General features: G+C 38.0%; 1 protein-coding gene across 4 annotated transcripts in view; it reads right to left on the bottom strand.

Moving 5' to 3' along the window:
* The window catches only part of sulf2b (sulfatase 2b), a 145111-nt gene that overhangs the window by 124491 nt on the left and 1233 nt on the right, over nt 1–19387 (bottom strand). The window contains exon 1 of one of the 4 annotated variants that reach the window (XM_084428942.1): nt 14781–14889. The exons of the other annotated variants lie outside the window; for them this stretch is intronic. The gene's annotated coding sequence lies outside the window, so the exon portion shown is untranslated. Of the gene's footprint in view, nt 1–14780; nt 14890–19387 lie in introns of those variants that run through there. 4 annotated transcript variants of the gene reach the window in all.

Here is a 19387-nt window from a genome sequence, read left to right as displayed (position 1 = left end):
ACCAGTGTCACAATACATTTTATCTCCATTTGTGATAAAATCGTGTGAAATTTTGAATGTCAATTGGTTTGATATTTTAAAATGCAATGACATTCAAAGGTTTTAAGAACCACAGTACTTCAGGAACTGGTGTCGATTTTAGCAAAAACTTTGCCGTCCTTCCTCCGTAAGTCCAGAAATCAATTCAAGGAGAGTTGCAACCTTGAGGCAGCCTAGTTTTAATTCCATCTGCTATCCCGTCACTGTTTCTATTTCTCATCCGCTCTTCATCCCTTTCTCAGAGTCAATTGATTCCAGAGGCCTTTCAAGCACCCAATTAAACCCCGCTAGACTAGTCCAGTCGGGCTGGTTTAATGAATGCCAGCATAGGCCGCAATATGATTATCTCTCCTTCCCTCTCCCCATCTCTGTATCTCCTTTCCATCCTGAGTAAACTTTAACAAATCATGCTTGGGCCCAAATTAAAATTCATTGATCAATCCATCGGGTAGCTGCGAACCAACATAAAAAAAGATAAAAGAGAAAGAGTAAGTAAAAGATGGAGTGTGTGAGGGAGAGAGAGATTGGAAATTAGTTTGGCGAAATCCAATCTCAGGGACATGTAACACAACTGCCAGATCTTATTTAAAAAGCAGGCACGGTCCTATCAACACTTACTCTGGGAACAGATGAGAAAGGGGGGAAAACAGATGAGGAAAGAGGGGATAAACAGCACAGAAATCCCACAAGAGTAATCATCTTACTGACCTTCAAGTGCCCGACCACACACTCACACATGAGCCAGGCAATCAGTCACATGTAAGGGGGAAAACCATGGCTAACTGATTGACACAGAGCTATAGAAAAACTAAAACAGAGGCGCTAGAAGGTGTGTGTGTGGTGAGGACGTTCAATGCAAACACAATATAGAGGCTTGCACAATTTTCTCCTGATCTATAAGGCTGATCTACAAACAAGCACAAGGGCGGTAAAGGTCTTGCTGGACCTTATCAAAGGCCTGACACCTTCATGAAGCCAAGTACTGCAGATCTCTTTTAACCCTTTAAAAGCGGCTGTGTCGTCGCCGACACATACCAACAAGCTGTATTCATCTTATCGTAACTCTTCAAGCGTTTGCACTATCAAAACCATTCAAATTGCCCCTGACAGAAGACAACGTGCGCTTATTACGGTAATTTCATGCTTTTCGTCAGCAAATGACAGCAGCTTTCTGGCAGAGCGGGAAGGAAGGATTTGAACAGAGAGATACGAAACGCGGCAGGTTAGAGTGTTTTGGATTGCATAAAATAATAAAAGAAACGAACACATGCATGGCGAAAGAAGCGGTAGACAGCAGAAGATGGGATTGGGATGATTTGTAATGAAACGTATTTTAGCATGTGTATGTGCCTATGTATGCATGCATTTATGTATGTGCGTGTATGAAAAAAGGTGTCCTAAATGAAACAAAAAAGACTTGTATGTGTATTATATTTCATTTTTCAACTTTAAAGTGTTTTTTTCTTAATAAAAATCAGTAAATTTATTCTCGTTTTTTTTATTTTTGTCTATTTAAATTCTATTTACAAACTCACCACACACAGTAATGGTCAATAACTGTAATTTGTTGAAAGCTAATTTATTTCTGAAAAAGATGAAACCTTGCACATGAAGATGGCACATTGTTTAAGAATTTTGCAGTCATAAAATCTAAATATGTGAAAAACACCTATTTTAGCTTAAGGTTCTAAAGGGTTAATGCAATCTTTTTGACAAACATGACTAATATTTACTCATTTATGGAGGATAAACTTAGCAAGCATTGTTCAGAAAAGCAAACATTTGCACGTTTCAAATCTCAGAGCCCCAGGAACAGTAATTAGCAGTGTTTGCTAAGGTACCATCACTATTATTACTGCTAATTAGGGTTAGAGATTTGAACAAAATATTAAACTTTGGTGTGTAACTCAAATCACACGGTTAATTCTACAGACATGGATCATACTTCAAATCAGTGTGCTGTTTCTATTCTAAGTGACTGAACTGGTGATTTTCACCTTGTTTGTTACATTTCTCTCCCCAAATGAGAGTGATTTAAAACATTTCTCTCAATTTATTCAAATCGCTTCACTTTAAAGGGATAGTTCACCCAAAAATGAAAATTCTGTCATCATTTACTCATCCTCTTGTTGTTCCAAACCTGTAAGACTTTCGTTCATCTTTCATCTTTTTGATGAAATCTAAGAAATTTCTGTTCCTTCATAGACAGTCTATGCAACTACCATTTTACTCTTCAAAAAGTTCATAAAGAGATTGTAAAACTAATCCATATGAATTGAGAGGTTTAGTCCAAATTTTCTGAAGAAATATTTCCATATTTGAAGTGATGTATGCGCATTGATCAACTCACATGCAGTATTTTTTATACCTCAATAAAAGGCTAAATTAAATCTGTTCAACATATAACACAATCATGTCTTTTACGATGTCTTAATTGGTGGAATGGACTCTCAGTGAAGGGACAGAAATTTCATTAAAAACATCTTTATTTGCGTTTTAAAGTTGGACGTACTGTGAGTCTTATGGTGCATAACTGAAGGCAGCACTTTTATTTTTGGCTGAAATATCCCTTTATTGGTCTATCACACTAAAACCACTCAGAACATCTTAGCATCTGGCAACACCAAGGCATCTCGGCAGCACGGTTTGTGTGGACAAGCTCCACAGAAAATGGGAAAATCTAGTAAATACAGCTGTTTTCAAAATGTTCATTTTAAAGCAGGGTTCCTGGAGGGCCGCTGTCCTGCATAGTTTAGCTCCAACACTGATCAAACACACCTGAGCAAGCTAATCAATGTCTTCAGGATCACTAGAAACTCACAGCTAGGTGTGTTTGATCAGGGTTGGAGCTAAACTGTGCAGGACAGCGGCCCTTCAGGACCGAGTTTGAGGAACCCTGTTTTAAAGACATGAAATGTTTTCATTTCAAGAATTCTGTTCTCGCCCCAAAATGCGCCCCGTGGCATGAGTTTTGAGTGACGTTTGTGCAGGGAGAGGAAGATCAGATGCACTTTTTGTAACTTTTCCTCAAGCACTTGTTTTATTTGATGATGTTAACAAGGCGAGGGGTGATACTGGATCGGTGTTCCTCCGAGCCATTTTTATTGGAGTGTCAAGTCAACCTCGCAGCTCCTGAAGGAGTCCTTTAGAGCACTGCCGCGGTGTCAAGGTAACAGTCAGTCTCAGCGGGAAAGCACTGTAATTACCCAAATCACACCGCGTGTTCTTACAGCACTAATCCCTGTCAGTCAAACACAGTCATTAAGCCTCCCTTTTTACCCTCGCGCATTCATTTTGTTTCTTTTATTACGAGCTCACTTTCATCTCACGCTCTTGCGTTTTATCTGTTTTCCACAGTCTTTAGCGTGCGAGAATTAAACCTACTGCCTTTTCATTGTACGCTGGTAATAAACACAACAAGAGCACCATTAAACTCACTTAATGCTAGCAGAACTTGTCCGAGAGCGTGAAATTGATTTGACTGTAGAGAATTGGTTGGAAAATCGGTTCACGGCGCATTCGCGTACATGATAGCATCTCTCGGGAAGGTGAAATGAGGAGGCTCACATCCCGACGACAATCATTAACAAGTAGACTAGCAACTTGACAGACACACCATCACTCGATTTAGATTTGTCCCTAGGCTCTGCTTTTTCTGTCGTTCTCACACGTCAACAATCCTACATAACTAAACAAGTGTACATACACACAAGCCTCTGCGTGAGGCGTTCTTTTAAACGTGATTATGGCAGTCACTTAAAGCTGCAACATATCAGATATCGCTAATATTTGACAGCTGCATCAGTTTATATTTACTAGTCCCAGCAGAGGATGAAATATCTCCCTCTCTCCCTCCCTCTCTCTCTCTCTCTTCCGCCCTCTACATCACATTCATTTTCAATTCTCTTTCTTTATATAAAGGCCATTTCAGAGCAGAGGAAGGGTGAGTGCAATCACTGCAAAGTTTTTATCTTTACACATTTATTATGTCCTTTGGTTCACCTGGATTTGGCAAGACAGCACAAGTCTAGGCTCAGGTCTGCATACTGTCAAATACAGCCTTCACTGGGAATTACTGAATTCATTTTGCAGCCCATGAGTCAAACGTACCATTCAGTTAAATATTTAGTTCTGGTGGATGCAAGTCAACTCTGGTGCTCTCTCTCTCTCTCTCTCTCTCTCGCCCATGTGGGAATTGATGATTAAAAATGCTTAAGTCTAGTTGCATAATCTAAAAATAATGGTCCTTCTATGAAATGGTCAATGCAGTGCAATGTTAACAAGAGAAAAATAAGGCAGAACTGCCCGTTGGGAAAGAAATCAGATCAGATTTAACATAGCTTTTACTAGATAATCTTGTACTAGATAGCAATGAGAATAAATGGAGCGTAAATGGAGGTAAACTCATTTTTATTGTGATTAGTAAAAAAAAAAAAACTACATTTTGAGTGTCTGCTCTGGAGTTTCAGCAGAGATCCCAATTGTATCAAGATATTTGCTCAAATCTGCAAATCAAAATCAGAGAAATCTGATTTTAACAACCCAATCTCATAAGAATTCCTAAGAATTGCACAAGCTGGTGATTTTGTATGGATTCTTACAATCTGACTTGTATGAAAATATACAATTTATAGATAAAACCTCACCAATTCAAATGAATTCACCACCAGTTCTCCAAATCACAAAATACTTACATTACCATTCGAAAGTTTAGACTTGGTAAGAATTTTTTATGTTTATTATTACAATTTAAAATGTAGTTTATTCCTGTGATCAAAGCTGAATTCTCAGCATCGTTACTCCAGTCTTCAGTGTCACATGATCCTTCAGTTCAGAAATCATTCTAATATGATGATGTGATGCTCAAGAAACATTTCTGATTATTATCAATGTTGAAAACAGTTGTGCTGCTTCATATTTCTGTGGAAACTGGCTTACTTTTGTCAGGATTCTATGATTAATAGAAAGTTTAAAAGTACAGCATTTATTTGAAATATAAATCTTTTGTAACATTATTAATTACTCAGCTGTCACTTTTGATGAATTCAATGCATCCTTGCAAGTATTAATTGACGCGCGAGAACAAACCTCACTGGTTCTTGTTGAAGCTCAAAAGTGCTGCGTAACACAAGAATGAACCTCCTTGGTTCATGTGGAAGACCATGCTTGACCTTCTGTTTACCACAACTGATGTGCGAGTTGATGAATGTTTATATGTGAAAAAAGCCTAAATTAAATCTGCTCATCATATAAAGCGATCGTGTCTCTTCAGAAAAAATTTGACTAAACTGCTCAATTCATTTGGTTGAGTTTTACAATCTCTTTATAAACTAAAAAAAAAAAGTTTGTTGCGTGGACTGTCAATGGAGGGACAGTTGTGTTCCGAAGATGAATGAAAGTCTTACAGGTTTGCAATGACATGAAGGTGAGTAATTAATGACATAATTACAATTTTTGGGTGAACCAACGCTTCAGTGTGTATTTGATTTTGCCTGTTTTCTCTGTTAAATTATTTTCTGTTGTAACTGACGATGTGCAAAACATAAAACCTTTCTCCTAAATAACATTTAACATGCAAGCCATGTTCATATAAGTGATTAACTGCATCAGATAAGTCTACATTTTAAAAATGCAGAAAGGTTTAAGAGACAGATTTAGGTGACAGAAAACATTAAGGGGAAAAAAGAGAGAAAGTGATTACGTAACTAGCCATTTGCAGTTGGACGTGTAAACCACCTTTCTTATTGGCAGTTTAATCAGCGTATATTTTAAAACAAAAAAAGATAACTAAGTAAACCCACACACACGAACATGAGCTTCTCTTCTGGCCCAATTTTGTAGAGCTCTCCCATTGTTAAATTAACTTTCTCTCTGTCATTCAGACCTCATGACCAACACAATTAGCCTTTCACACAAATTTGGAGAAAATTGGAGAAAGCAAATGAAGTGGAGACCTAACTGATCAAGCAGAATTAAACAAAATGACTTAAATTGCCTCAGCTCTTCAGAAAGCTGTATTAGGTCAGGCTTATCTACTTGTGAGATAGTTTTACTGGTGGAACTAAATTGTAGGCATGTTAAGAGAAAAGGCCAGAATAGAGGGCCTGTAAAGAAGTGGGTAGATAAGCAGGGAAACGAGTGAACGCAGTGATGTGTGAAATGAGAGAGAGCTCAGACGGACTTCACAAGGTGGCTTAAAGCCATGACGGGAGGAAAAAAGAAAAAGAAAAAGAGAGAGAGAAAGCTTGAATCTCTCAAGATTAAATATTCAAAGATGTTTTGACATGATAAAGAATGGCTTCTGTTGAAGCATTTGACTATGTTATCACTATTTTTGCTTTCCATAATACTTGACTGTGATTGGACGACTGCGGCATTATGCAAATATTTCTGTCTAATGACACTGTATAATTTATAAAACAGAGATACATTTCAAGTTTATTTTTTCAAAAACAATGCTAAAAAAAGTTCTGCCAATCAGAAATCGCATTTACATTGTAACAGCGAATTCTGATTGAAACTCCCATGAAGCATTGCAGATGATGCAATTGAGACTCCCTAGACGTTCAATTACTTATATATTTGCATATATTTTAATATTTTACAATAAACTTCAAATATATTGCTATGTTCTACGCTATATTAAACTTTATATTGTATATTGTCACTTTTCCCATTTCATTAAGTTGCAGTCACATTTCAGCAAAATTGCGCTCGCAAAAAGGTCCACTGTGGCACTGTCTACTGTCAATAATGTAGCGAATCACTTTCAAACCAAGCCGCTTTCTGTTGCTCAACAAAGTGAATCCGCATGACCAAATTGAACCCCTTGCAGAATCAGCATGAGAAAATCTTTCGCCCTCACATGAAATTCCAGATGGATTCCAATTGAAATGAATGGATTTTGTCTGTGATAATTCGCAGAGCAGCAGTAAATGTGCACTTCTACACAATGCTTCATGAGACGAGTAGTACAAGTAAACTGTATTTGTAACAAAACAAAACAAAATGATGAAAACTCCTTCAGTATGACAAAAAAAATCTATCTGGTCTCTCTGGGTTTATTTTGCCCTAATAACCTGCGTACTAACTTGGGACTTAACCTCTATGTCCCCCATGTGTGTTTCCTGCTAAGGCAAAAGTGTTCTCTCACTGCCAGACTGAGCTACGTACCGAAATACACATGCAAAGACAAGCACTTGCTATATGCAAGTATGCATGCATAACGAAAAAGCTACTGACTCAGCAAAGGACAATCCAGTGGAAACTATACGAGATGCAAATGAAGAGGAAGCACCCAATAGCCCTGAGCCCAACTGAGCTTTCCACATGGCCGGAGTGTGAGTGTGTGTGCGTGTGTATGTATGTATGTGTGTGTGTGTGTGTGAGTGAAGCACTGGAGAACTTCATATGCCTGCGTACCTGTGGTAAGCATGGAATATTTCAACAAACAAGGAACAGACCTTCTGTATGAGCTCCTGTGTGTGTGTGTGTGTGTGTGTGTGTGTGTGTGTGTGTGTGTGTAAAGCCAAGCCCTGACTGATGTTCCATTCTGAAAACATTTATGTTGACCTGCTAATGACAACCATGCTGCTGTTCAAAGAGAGCACTAAAGAAACAGAGAAAGACACAGAATTCAAACACACACTTACAAATAAATGTTCCAATTAGGACCAAAAGGGCTTTACCAGTATGATGTCAATGGAGAACTTTTTTAGTTTCAACAAAGAACTTATTATTCTCCAGTTCTTTAGAAAACCATCTATGTGGTGTTTTAAAGAACTCAAATGAATACGGTAATCTAAAGAGCTTAAAATGTAACATTAAGAAATATTAAACATCAAGAATCTTCAAACACCCACTGATACCCCCTATCTAACAAAATGCAATGCAATTACTTGTTACCAAGAATTTACCATGTCAAATACTGTAGCTACGTTTACATGCAACCAAAAAATTCATTAGTAATCGAACTGATGGCTCAATCAGACTGAAAACCCATGCAAACACCTCAATAGATTTAATTGAGCATTATTCGAACTAAATTTAGATTTTGTTGGAAGGTGTGGTGTAGACATGAATTAATCAAATCAATAAGAACCAGTTGAAGGGTACAAAAATACCTTGCGCGCATACGCAGTGCCGTGATGCATATGCTTATATGCTTTACAGTACATCTTACGAATGTTCGTTCGTTTATTTATGTTGTATGAACTGCACTGGTGGAGACTAAATATTTGCTAAAAAGCTCTACTGAAATACAGTATATGTTAGCTATCTTTTTAGATATATCATCAAGGTAAAAATGACAATGACAAAAATGACAGTTAATGAATGAAACATTTATTATTATTATTATTATCATATAAAACAATAATTATTTTTTACATAAAAACTTAACGGAGTCAAAACTGTACTTCTCAATACATCAATTAATTTCCTCTTCACAAACTAGGGACAGCACCTTGTCATCATCACGATATGACTAGAGTGCAGTGTACTGAAACAAACACACACAAGCTTCCAGGAAATATGGTCTGTACACACACGCACACGTCCCAGTACAGACACGCACACACCCCCACACACTCCTGCTGTTGAGCAAATAGAGTGTAACGGGTGAAGAGCTTTTGAATGCCGAGTTCCAGCTACCTGCTGTGCACTTCAATTCCAGAACAAGACTGGAGGAGGAAAGAGAAAAGACCTCTGCACTTTGTGTATACCAAACAAAGACTAATAAAACCCCTATTTCCTAAAACTTGGAAGTTTCGGAAGTTGAATTCCTGGGTCAAGCCTGGTCTGTTCTGCCTGGACGACCCCAAGAGCTGTACCGCTCCATGTATAAATAGGGTAATCGTGAGTGTTTCCTGGTGTGGAACGTCACTTGCCTGAAGGGTTGCATCTTTGTGGTTCTATTATAAGATATGTTATACTGGCATGTTTCTTTATGTAAAAATCCATATTGTCTTGTATTATTAAGCTACATTTTCCTGCAATGTCTTGTACGGTTCTTTATCGTTATTGTCAGTGTTGGGGGTAACACATTATCGGATTACTTTTAGTAAAGTTACACATGATAAATTTGAGTTACTTTTATTAAAAAGTAATGCACTTTACTTGTCAGTTTAATTAATTTGCCTAAACATTTTTCAAACTACTGAATTAAAATCCTCTCTTTCATAACGTTGTCTCTTAGATATGTACACTCATGCATGTGCGGGAACAGACAAAAAGTACAAAAGTAACCAAACACATTACTCGAGCTGCACGGGTCAACCGGCCATAAATCAGATGTTAGTTTTATTTTGCCCGATCTCTATTTTGGACTTGCAATCATTTCCCAAAATGTCAATTGTGTGGAAATATAACGAAGTCTGTATACAAGACATTAACACAGGCCAGAGACCGGACACGCTGAAGACAGACGCAAAGAAGAGAACAGAGACGTGCCAACAGAGCAACTACTGTACCAGGCACAGCAAGCTCACATGATGCTCGAAATACATTGAATTGGGGCTGTATATGAATGTATCTCTGAAGGGAACTGACTGTCTTCACAAAAGTTTCAATGGCATTTTATTTTCCTCTTACTTCCTGTATAAAGTAGTATAAGCACAGCCAGAATCCGCTGCTGTCCTATAAGCGCCACCTACTGTCAGAGAATGAATTTGCATTTTCATTCAGTCCATCTGCTTTTGTTTTTGTTTTTTGCAGGCATGTCTTATGCAGCATAATTTAACAAACCTAAAGTCAGACCATTCTGTTTTTGCTTTAAATCTTGAAATCAAAAACAACTGCTAATGCTAGCATCTTTGTGTGGATCATGATGAAAATGCAGTGGTTGCCTCTAAATTCAAATGACTACAGATATATATTTATTTTTGGATTAAGGCCAGTTTGGTCTGTTATTGAGCAAATAAACAAAACTAAATTTGCTTAAAGAAAAAAAAAAATCTGCAACCGGTATTGGAACCTGCCAATTTGCTTGTAAAAATAAATAAATAATTCAGAATCAGTCATGAAAAATCATGATCGGTGCATCACTCCTTTCAACTTTCAATAAAAAGAGTTGTACAGTAGGTAAAGTAACATAATGTGAAGAAATCTTTTGTATAGCATACATCACTCTAGGGGTCAGGAAATACACTCAGTGGTCAGAATATAACAATATTCTAAGGTGTGTTAAATAAGCAATGTTGTTGAATGCATAACTGCGTAAAACACTTGCAAACACACTTTCACCTTCATTTCATGAACTGCTGTGTAATAATAAAACCTTTGCTAAACATTCTATAAGGCAAAGGCACTTGATTGCACAATGAATGCTCAAGTAACTGGCTCAAAAAAATGTACCTGGAACTGATTGCCCATGAGCAAAGATTGCAGATTTCACACTGTGCACTTGTGTGTCCTGAACCAGACAAACCAACAGCAAATTGAGATGAATGAGAATGCTAACAGATCACTTAATCCAGATATTATGGCCCTCCTTAATAAAACACACAAACACTGTTCTCTCCATCTTTATATCTGTAGTGTTTTTTTTGGTGGAGCACTTCATGTTTTCTGTGACCCACACCTTCATTCTTCTCCTCAAATGACCTGCAAGCCCTATTGAAGTCCATTTGCGTCAGTGTGATTGTGTGTCTTCCCTTTTAAAATATTTAAGATGTTTTTGCCGTCAGCGTTCACCGCTGAGGTGTGCCCTGAGCACATGAGTGTGTTACAGTACACAGCTATGCTTTGCTTACTTTTAGCTATGAAACACTTAGGAGACATTATACGTTGCATTATTCACGAATCTTTGCAGAAACCCCCTGAAATCTTTCACATATGCAGGTCTGCACATGTACATTGTAAATCTACACTGCATAGACATGTTATTAATGGATTCCTGTTGCAGAAGTTTAACCGCTGACTTTGGTGTGTCACATATTTATCCAAACACTACAAATTATATTTTCTCTGAGGCATAATGTCAAAGTGGTATAACCATCATGAGATCGTAAAGAAGAAAAAGTGTCTTTGGAATTCTTGAGAAAAAAAAAGAAAAAAAAAAAAGAGGAAGATGTGGTGTTTTAAAATATTCATTAGAACTGAAAAACTTTTGCCAGACAAATTAAAGTCAGTGTGGTGTATAACAAGCAGAAACATGCAGAAAACCATTTTAGTTTTAATGTCAAAACAAATATAAAACAGGAAATTACAGCAAGGATTAAATGTTCTTTTGAAAAGATAGTTGAAAACTTTTTTTTAAATAATGATATTGTGTATACAATGAAAATAACTGAACTGCAAGCAGCAACGACGGGCCCACTATGACCATGAACTACAACAGCCACATTGTCACGGGTGGATGCTGGCAGACAGATGAGGGAGACGGATACGATTAAGGACAAAGGTTTATTTACAATAGTTCCAACAGAATGGCAAACGGAGAGCAACACACATACACTTAACATAGACAATACCGGACACTGACCTGAAGCAGAACTGAACATACAGTACCAGTCAAAAGTTTGGAAACACTACTATTTTTAATGCTTTTGAAAGAAGTCTCTTATGCTCATCAAGCCTGCAGTTAAAAAAAAAAAAAAACAAAAAAAAAAAAAACAGTAATATTATGAAATATTATTACAATTTAAAATAATGGTTCTCTTTTTTAATATACTTTAAAATGTAATTTATTTTTGTGACGCAAAGCTGAATTTTCATCAGCAAGTACTCCAGTCTTTGGTGTCTTATGATCCTTCAGAAATCATTCTAATATGCTGATTTATGATCAATGTTGGAAACAGTTGTGCTGCTTAATATTTTTTTATAACCTGAGATACTTTTTTCAGGATTATTTGATGAATAAAAAGTTAAAAAGAACTGTATTTATTTAGAATAGAAATCTTTTGTAACAATATACACTACCGTTCAAAAGTTTGGGAACAATAACTATTTTTTTTTTTAAGAAATTAGTACTTTAATTCAACAAGAATGCGTTAAATTGATAAAAGGTGATGGTAACGATTTATATTGTTAGAAATGTTTTTATTTTGAATAAATGCTGTTTTTATGAATAAATGCTGTTAACGTTTTACTCATCAATGAATCCTGAAAAAAGTATTCCAAAAAAATATATTAAACAGCACAACTGTTTCCATCATTGATAATAACTGAGTATCAAATCATCATATTAGAATGATTTCTGAAGGATCATAAGACACCAAAGACTGGAGTACTTGCTGATGAAAATTCAGCTTTGCGTCACAAAAATAAATTACATTTTAAAGTATATTAAAAAAGAGAACCATTATTTTAAATTGTAATAATATTTCATAATATTACTGTTTGTTTGTTTTTTTGTTTTTTTTAACTGCAGGCTTGATGAGCATAAGAGACTTCTTGCAAAAGCATTAAAAATAGTAGTGTTTCCAAACTTTTGACTGGTACTGTATGTACAGGTGTTAATGATGGTGACTGATGAGTGCACCGCTGAATGTGATTAGTGTCCGTGTGTTACAGGTGAGGCTTCCTTTCCGCTTCCTCTCCGCTTCCTCTGGATCACCAGAATATTGACCGTTGCTATTCAGACTACAATTCCAATAGGCCCTCAGACCTGGGACTGATTGCGCACGCACCTGCAGTTCATCACACACACACGCTATTTAAGCACACCACACACACCACCATTGCGAAGTCTTGATTTGCTAAGGTTGTCAATTCTGAGCATTTCTACTGTGGACTGTTATTCTGTGTTTGATCTTGGACTGTTTCCCGTTGTTTGATTCTCTGCTGCCCGCCTCGATCATTGCCTGTCTATTGGATTGTGATTGTCAGCCGCCTGCCCAGACCTCTTGCCTGTCCTTTTGAACTGTGTGTGTTTGCTGCCTGCCTCAACCTGAGCCTATCCCTGTTTACGATTCTGTATTGCCTTCTCCATTGCCCCTGCTGTGTCTCGCCCCAGCAATTGTTTGACTCTGACCAAAATAAAGCTGCAGATGGATTCTCACTCCGCATTACATTGTGACATCAAATGATTGATGAAGGCAGGTGTTGACAAAACATAACAAGTCCATGTGGTGTGAGAGTGTGACACACATCCATGAGATCATTTAAATAGGATGTTATAGGTCACTTTCAAATGAGTGTGAAGTTATCATTTGTCATGTCCATCAGTATCAAGTCCATTAGATACTGTCACAATCTAATAAAAGCACCAAAGGGAGTGGAAAGTTGTGGAGCACAAAATTGGTTAAGACATGCTTTTTTGGGTGGTAAATAATGGAGCAAATACCAAACCTTAGTAAATCACGTTGCATGATTCCTTTAAACTCTCACTTTCCATAAAGTTAGGTCTGACAGGGAAACTCCTACAAATGCATATGCAATACGTAGTTGTTGTTTTTTTCATGCCAAAAGATTCAAAAGATTTTCATGCACTTTTTAAATCCGTTTTAAAATAGCATGAAAACAAAAAATATATTTGTAAGAATGTGGCACGTTTTAAAAATTTTTTTTAAAGACTTTGTCATCTTGTGCATTGACCTAAAAGCGAATGTTGTATTTTCATTTAAGCAACATATATTTTTAGGTTTATTTGTATAATACTTTTCAAAATACATAATGTTTCAAAGCAACTTTACAGAAGAGCCAAAGGTGAATGTGTCAAGGGCTAAATAAATAAATAGACTCACAAACACACACACACTTGCTCAAAAATGTGTGTGTGATGGTGTCAGTGGCCTTTTTACAGTAAGTGTGTTTGTGTGAGCAATTAGACACAGTGCCCCATTTACAGCAGCAGAGGAATTCAGCCCAGGCAGAGCAAACACTTGCTGAACAGGATTCTCAACAGCACATTACTAGAAAGTGTGTGGTCAAAAACAGAAAACAGTCAGACAGGTAAGACCATGAGCCAAATCAGAAGAAAGAAAAGACAAAGTGATTATGTCTTTCTGAAACCAGAATGAGGAAAATAAATGATTCATAAAAGAAGAAACATTCAATAAACAGCCTACAGAAGATTCTGTGAGGATTCACAAACTCCTCTATGGATAAAAAGACGCTGTCAATATGTCACACGGTGTCTTACGACACTAGAAAGGTCAGAGGTCAATTATGGGAATGTCCTTAATAAAACAACAAAGCAGTGGCAAAGGTCAGAAATCTCTGTCAGAAATCTCATGCTTGTACATTCATTAGCAATCTGTTTTGTTTCTCAATTTGAAACAGAAAGAATTGTGATTCTCAATTTATCCAGAATTGTGCAGATCTACATCCTTACTGAATAAAAGTATTAATATATATATATTTTTACAAATCTTACTGACCCCAAACTTTTGTATCCAAATGACAAATACCTAGAATTTGATCTGACTGCTTTGATTGAATAAACATTTAAAGAAAAAAATTATTGTAATCAAGATTTCACACCACTTCTGAATGCGGTTTGGAAGAGGTTTGTGACAATTAGATTTCATGAGGTTTTTTTTTTTTTTTGTTCTAAAAACAACTAAAAGTCCATACGCCATAAAAATCTGAACAATGCCTTTTGAATACTTTCTGACTTCCAAAACAGCCAAATTATGATGCTATACTCTATATGCTATGCATATAAAAATGAAGAGCAACGTTTATACGCCCAGTTGTCCAGTCTTATTCCACTTTAGTCTATTCCTTTCATTCAGACTCTAAACTGAAAGAGAAAAACACATCACCTTCACACACTCCCACAATTTTAATTATCTTACCTTGGTTCCTTGTTATTAGTTTGAGTAATTAGCTGAAGTTCATAAAACAAAACCTTCCGCTCTAGGCCCAAACACATTCAACGGAAGTCGAACATCTGCCTTTAAAATCTGCTGCTATAAAGAGAAAGGCAGAAAGGTTGTTGGGCATCAGAGCCAATCACCTATGAAACAGTTATTTTCCACTGTCACTGGCCTCAACATCAGCCTTGACTGAGTGCAGTAACTTCCTTTCGGTCCTAGCACCTTCCTCCATGGAGGTTAACAGCAGGAGGAGAGGAGAAATAGAGCAGAAAAGGAGAGATAACGCAAGAGAGACAACGAAAGAGAGAGAGAACTCAAGCAAGAGTCCAATCCGCCGGTCCTGCTTTGCCACCTGTCAAAATCGTGGGAATTTACTAACCAAATGTAAGCAATCAGTGTAAATATTGGCTAGGCCATGGAAGGCGAACCACGGTCAGAGTCCCAAAATCAACACAGCACTCAAAAACACAGAGCCAAAGTAAAGACACAGACACCACCTCTCAGACTGCTGCTGCTACACACACACACTTATCAAAGACCGCTTGTAAGCGGACGCTAATCTTCAACGACCATGCTTGTACATTCATTAGAAACTGAAATCATCAGTCGACAGCTAAATTAGACGATGGTTTAGTTTAGCGGTGGCGCTGCTTCCTTAGTCACTTCCTCTTCCTTTGAAAAAAGAAGTGAAAGAGGGGGTTTTGTTGGCTCAGCAAGTCTTGTTAGCAAGATATCATCTAAAGTAGTCCTTATCATAGCATAAAATAAGATATGCAGCTTATTCTGCAGAGCTATTTAAGTCCAGAACCACATAAAAAAATATTTAGCTGAGTTGAGAGTTTGCCATTGGAATTGAATTTCATGAGAAAGACTAGGTGAAATAATGAAAAGACAAATATGTGGTTGCATGCAACAACAAATATGAAACACTACAAGTATAGTCCAATTCTTGAACGAATGATACTTCTTAAAAAAGGTTTGAAATTGTCAGAAAGTCTAGCATATCAGTCTCAAACTCATAAATTATTGCTTTGATTCAGTCAAATGAAGGGTTTCCCACAGAGAGTGTTCATGAGTTGATGAAAATCTCATAAATAATTAAAACTGCATTCCGTAACTTTTTTGGGTTAAAAATTATCCAAAATAAATTTTTGAGCAAGTACATAACCAACCAGCCAGTGTTCAAAACTATCTACTTGCTTTAGCTCGATTCAAAACGGTAAGCTTGTAATAATGTTTTTAATTCCAGTGATACTGGTGGATTTCCGAGGGAAATTCGAGCCTGTCTTTGCGTCATTACGTCACACCCGTACGCATAAAGAAGGAGTCTCGACTAGTAGGCTATATTGCGTCATTACGTCACATCCGTACGCATAAAGAAGGAGTCTCGGCTAGTAGGCTATATTGCGTCATTACGTCACATCCGTACGCATAAAGAAGGAGTCTCGGCTAGTAGGCTATATTGCGTCATTACGTCACATCCGTACGCATAAAGAAGGAGTCTCGGCTAGTAGGCTATATTGCGTCATTTACGTCACATCCGTACGCATAAAGAAGGAGTCTCGGCTAGTAGGCTATATTGCGTCATTACGTCACATCCGTACGCATAAAGAAGGAGTCTCGGCTAGTAGGCTATATTGCGTCATTACGTCACATCCGTACGCATAAAGAAGGAGTCTCGGCTAGTAGGCTATATTGCGTCATTACGTCACATCCGTACACATAAAGGAGGAGTTTCGGCTAGTCGGCTATATTGCGTCATTACGTCACATCCGTACACATAAAGAAGGAGTCTCGGCTAGTAGGCTATATTGCGTCATTACGTCACATCCGTACACATAAAGAAGGAGTCTCGGCTAGTAGGCTATATTGCGTCATTACGTCACATCCGTACACATAAAGAAGGAGTCTCAGCTAGTCGGCTATATTGCGTCATTACGTTACATCTGTACACATAAAGAAGGAGTCTCGGCTAGTAGGCTATATTGCGTCATTACGTCACATCCGTACGCATAAAGAAGGAGTCTCGGCTAGTAGGCTATATTGCGTCATTACGTCACATCCGTACGCATAAAGAAGGAGTCTCGGCTAGTAGGCTATATTGCGTCATTACGTCACATCCGTACACATAAAGGAGGAGTTTCGGCTAGTCGGCTATATTGCGTCATTACGTCACATCCGTACACATAAAGAAGGAGTCTCGGCTAGTAGGCTATATTGCGTCATTACGTCACATCCGTACACATAAAGAAGGAGTCTCGGCTAGTAGGCTATATTGCGTCATTACGTCACATCCGTACACATAAAGAAGGAGTCTCAGCTAGTCGGCTATATTGCGTCATTACGTTACATCTGTACACATAAAGGAGGAGTTTCGGCTAGTCGGCTATATTGCGTCATTACGTCACATCCGTACACATAAAGAAGGAGTCTCAGCTAGTCGGCTATATTGCGTCATTACGTCACATCCGTACGCATAAAGAAGGAGTCTCGGCTAGTAGGCTATATTGCGTCATTACGTCACATCCGTACGCATAAAGAAGGAGTCTCGGCTAGTAGGCTATATTGCGTCATTACGTCACATCCGTACGCATAAAGAAGGAGTCTCGGCTAGTAGGCTATATTGCGTCATTTACGTCACATCCGTACGCATAAAGAAGGAGTCTCGGCTAGTAGGCTATATTGCGTCATTACGTCACATCCGTACGCATAAAGAAGGAGTCTCGGCTAGTAGGCTATATTGCGTCATTACGTCACATCCGTACGCATAAAGAAGGAGTCTCGGCTAGTAGGCTATATTGCGTCATTACGTCACATCCGTACACATAAAGGAGGAGTTTCGGCTAGTCGGCTATATTGCGTCATTACGTCACATCCGTACACATAAAGAAGGAGTCTCGGCTAGTAGGCTATATTGCGTCATTACGTCACATCCGTACACATAAAGAAGGAGTCTCGGCTAGTAGGCTATATTGCGTCATTACGTCACATCCGTACACATAAAGAAGGAGTCTCAGCTAGTCGGCTATATTGCGTCATTACGTTACATCTGTACACATAAAGGAGGAGTTTCGGCTAGTCGGCTATATTGCGTCATTACGTCACATCCGTACACATAAAGAAGGAGTCTCGGCTAGTAGGCTATATTGCGTCATTACGTCACATCCGTACACATAAAGGAGGAGTTTCGGCTAGTCGGCTATATTGCGTCATTACGTCACATCCGTACACATAAAGAAGGAGTCTCGGCTAGTAGGCTATATTGCGTCATTACGTCACATCCGTACACATAAAGAAGGAGTCTCAGCTAGTCGGCTATATTGCGTCATTACGTCACATCCGTACTTGGACTTCGGAGTGGCTACAGAAAAAAAGAGACTGCAACCGGCCCATGCAAAAACAAGGATAAATATCGGAAGGGCATTAAATGTAGTCACGCAATGCTGATGTTGTTAACATTAACAATTTGAGAACAAAGTATAATTTGCGCAGTTTGACGTGATATAATAAGCGATCGTTAGATTTAATCAGCGCGATTTACTGCAATGCTTTTTTTCCCTTAGTTGATGAGAACAAAAGTGGATGTTACTTGTTCGGATGACATTTTCCAGTGAAAATTCTTCTGTTGGTCATACTTCCAAAAAGTAGAATCTGTGATTGCGAATGCCAGTATCCACACCGGCGGTGACTGATGGCCGCACATTCTCCTCAAAACTTTAGATTCATCCGTGCTGTGGCGTGCCGAGGCACAACCCACGTTAAGTTGATAATTCTGCGAATAACTGTAATTGCAGATTTCGAATCGAGATGGCGACAAAGAGGAAAAACTATGGACTGCAGCTTTAAATTACAGCATTAGTTAAAGCTGGTAGTAAATCTGGCCCAAAATGTTTTTTTTTTATTTGTAAGAATAGTGAGACTAAATCAGTGTAGAATCTGTAGATACTGACTGGCTGTTAATGACAACATTTAATAACATATAAGCCACGTTTCCACCACAGGAAGTTTCCCCAGGAACTAGGAACTTTGGGGTGGTAGTCGATGTTTCGACCGCAGGAACCAGGATCCAAATGAAGTTCCGTGTAAAAAATTCCCCTTCAGAAAGTCCCTGATCGCGAGGTAGTACTTTTTCAAAGATCAGGAACTTTCGGGGCTGGGACTTGGGCGCTGAACATGCTGATTGGTTGACTCCACGCAGCATTTTATTCAACCACCATTTTTAAAAGTCTTTTTTTTTTTTTTAAAGACTGATGGACCGAAGACAAGGTTCAGGCTTTATTAAGCTTATATGCAGAGGACGAAATCTAGCGGGAACTGGAAAGCCGCACACAGTGCTATGTCATCTGACTAATTTGCCTAATCTTCACGGTACTTTAAATAACGATGGAAACACAGACAGCAACAGGTCTGGAGGAAAAAAAGTTCCTGGGACAAATTGTTCTGGGTAATTTAGGTAGAAACGCAGCTATGGTAAAATATACACTTTTGCAACCAAGTTATTAAATGGTATTTAATTATTTTATTTTTTTTAATCATTAAAACACACTACCAATCAAAAAGTTTGGACACTCTTGAAATGATTGTAA

This window comes from Rutilus rutilus (assembly GCF_951802725.1).
Source record: "Rutilus rutilus genome assembly, chromosome: 13".
Lineage (NCBI taxonomy): Eukaryota > Metazoa > Chordata > Actinopteri > Cypriniformes > Leuciscidae > Rutilus > Rutilus rutilus.
This window is presented reverse-complemented; position numbering and strand designations above follow the sequence as displayed.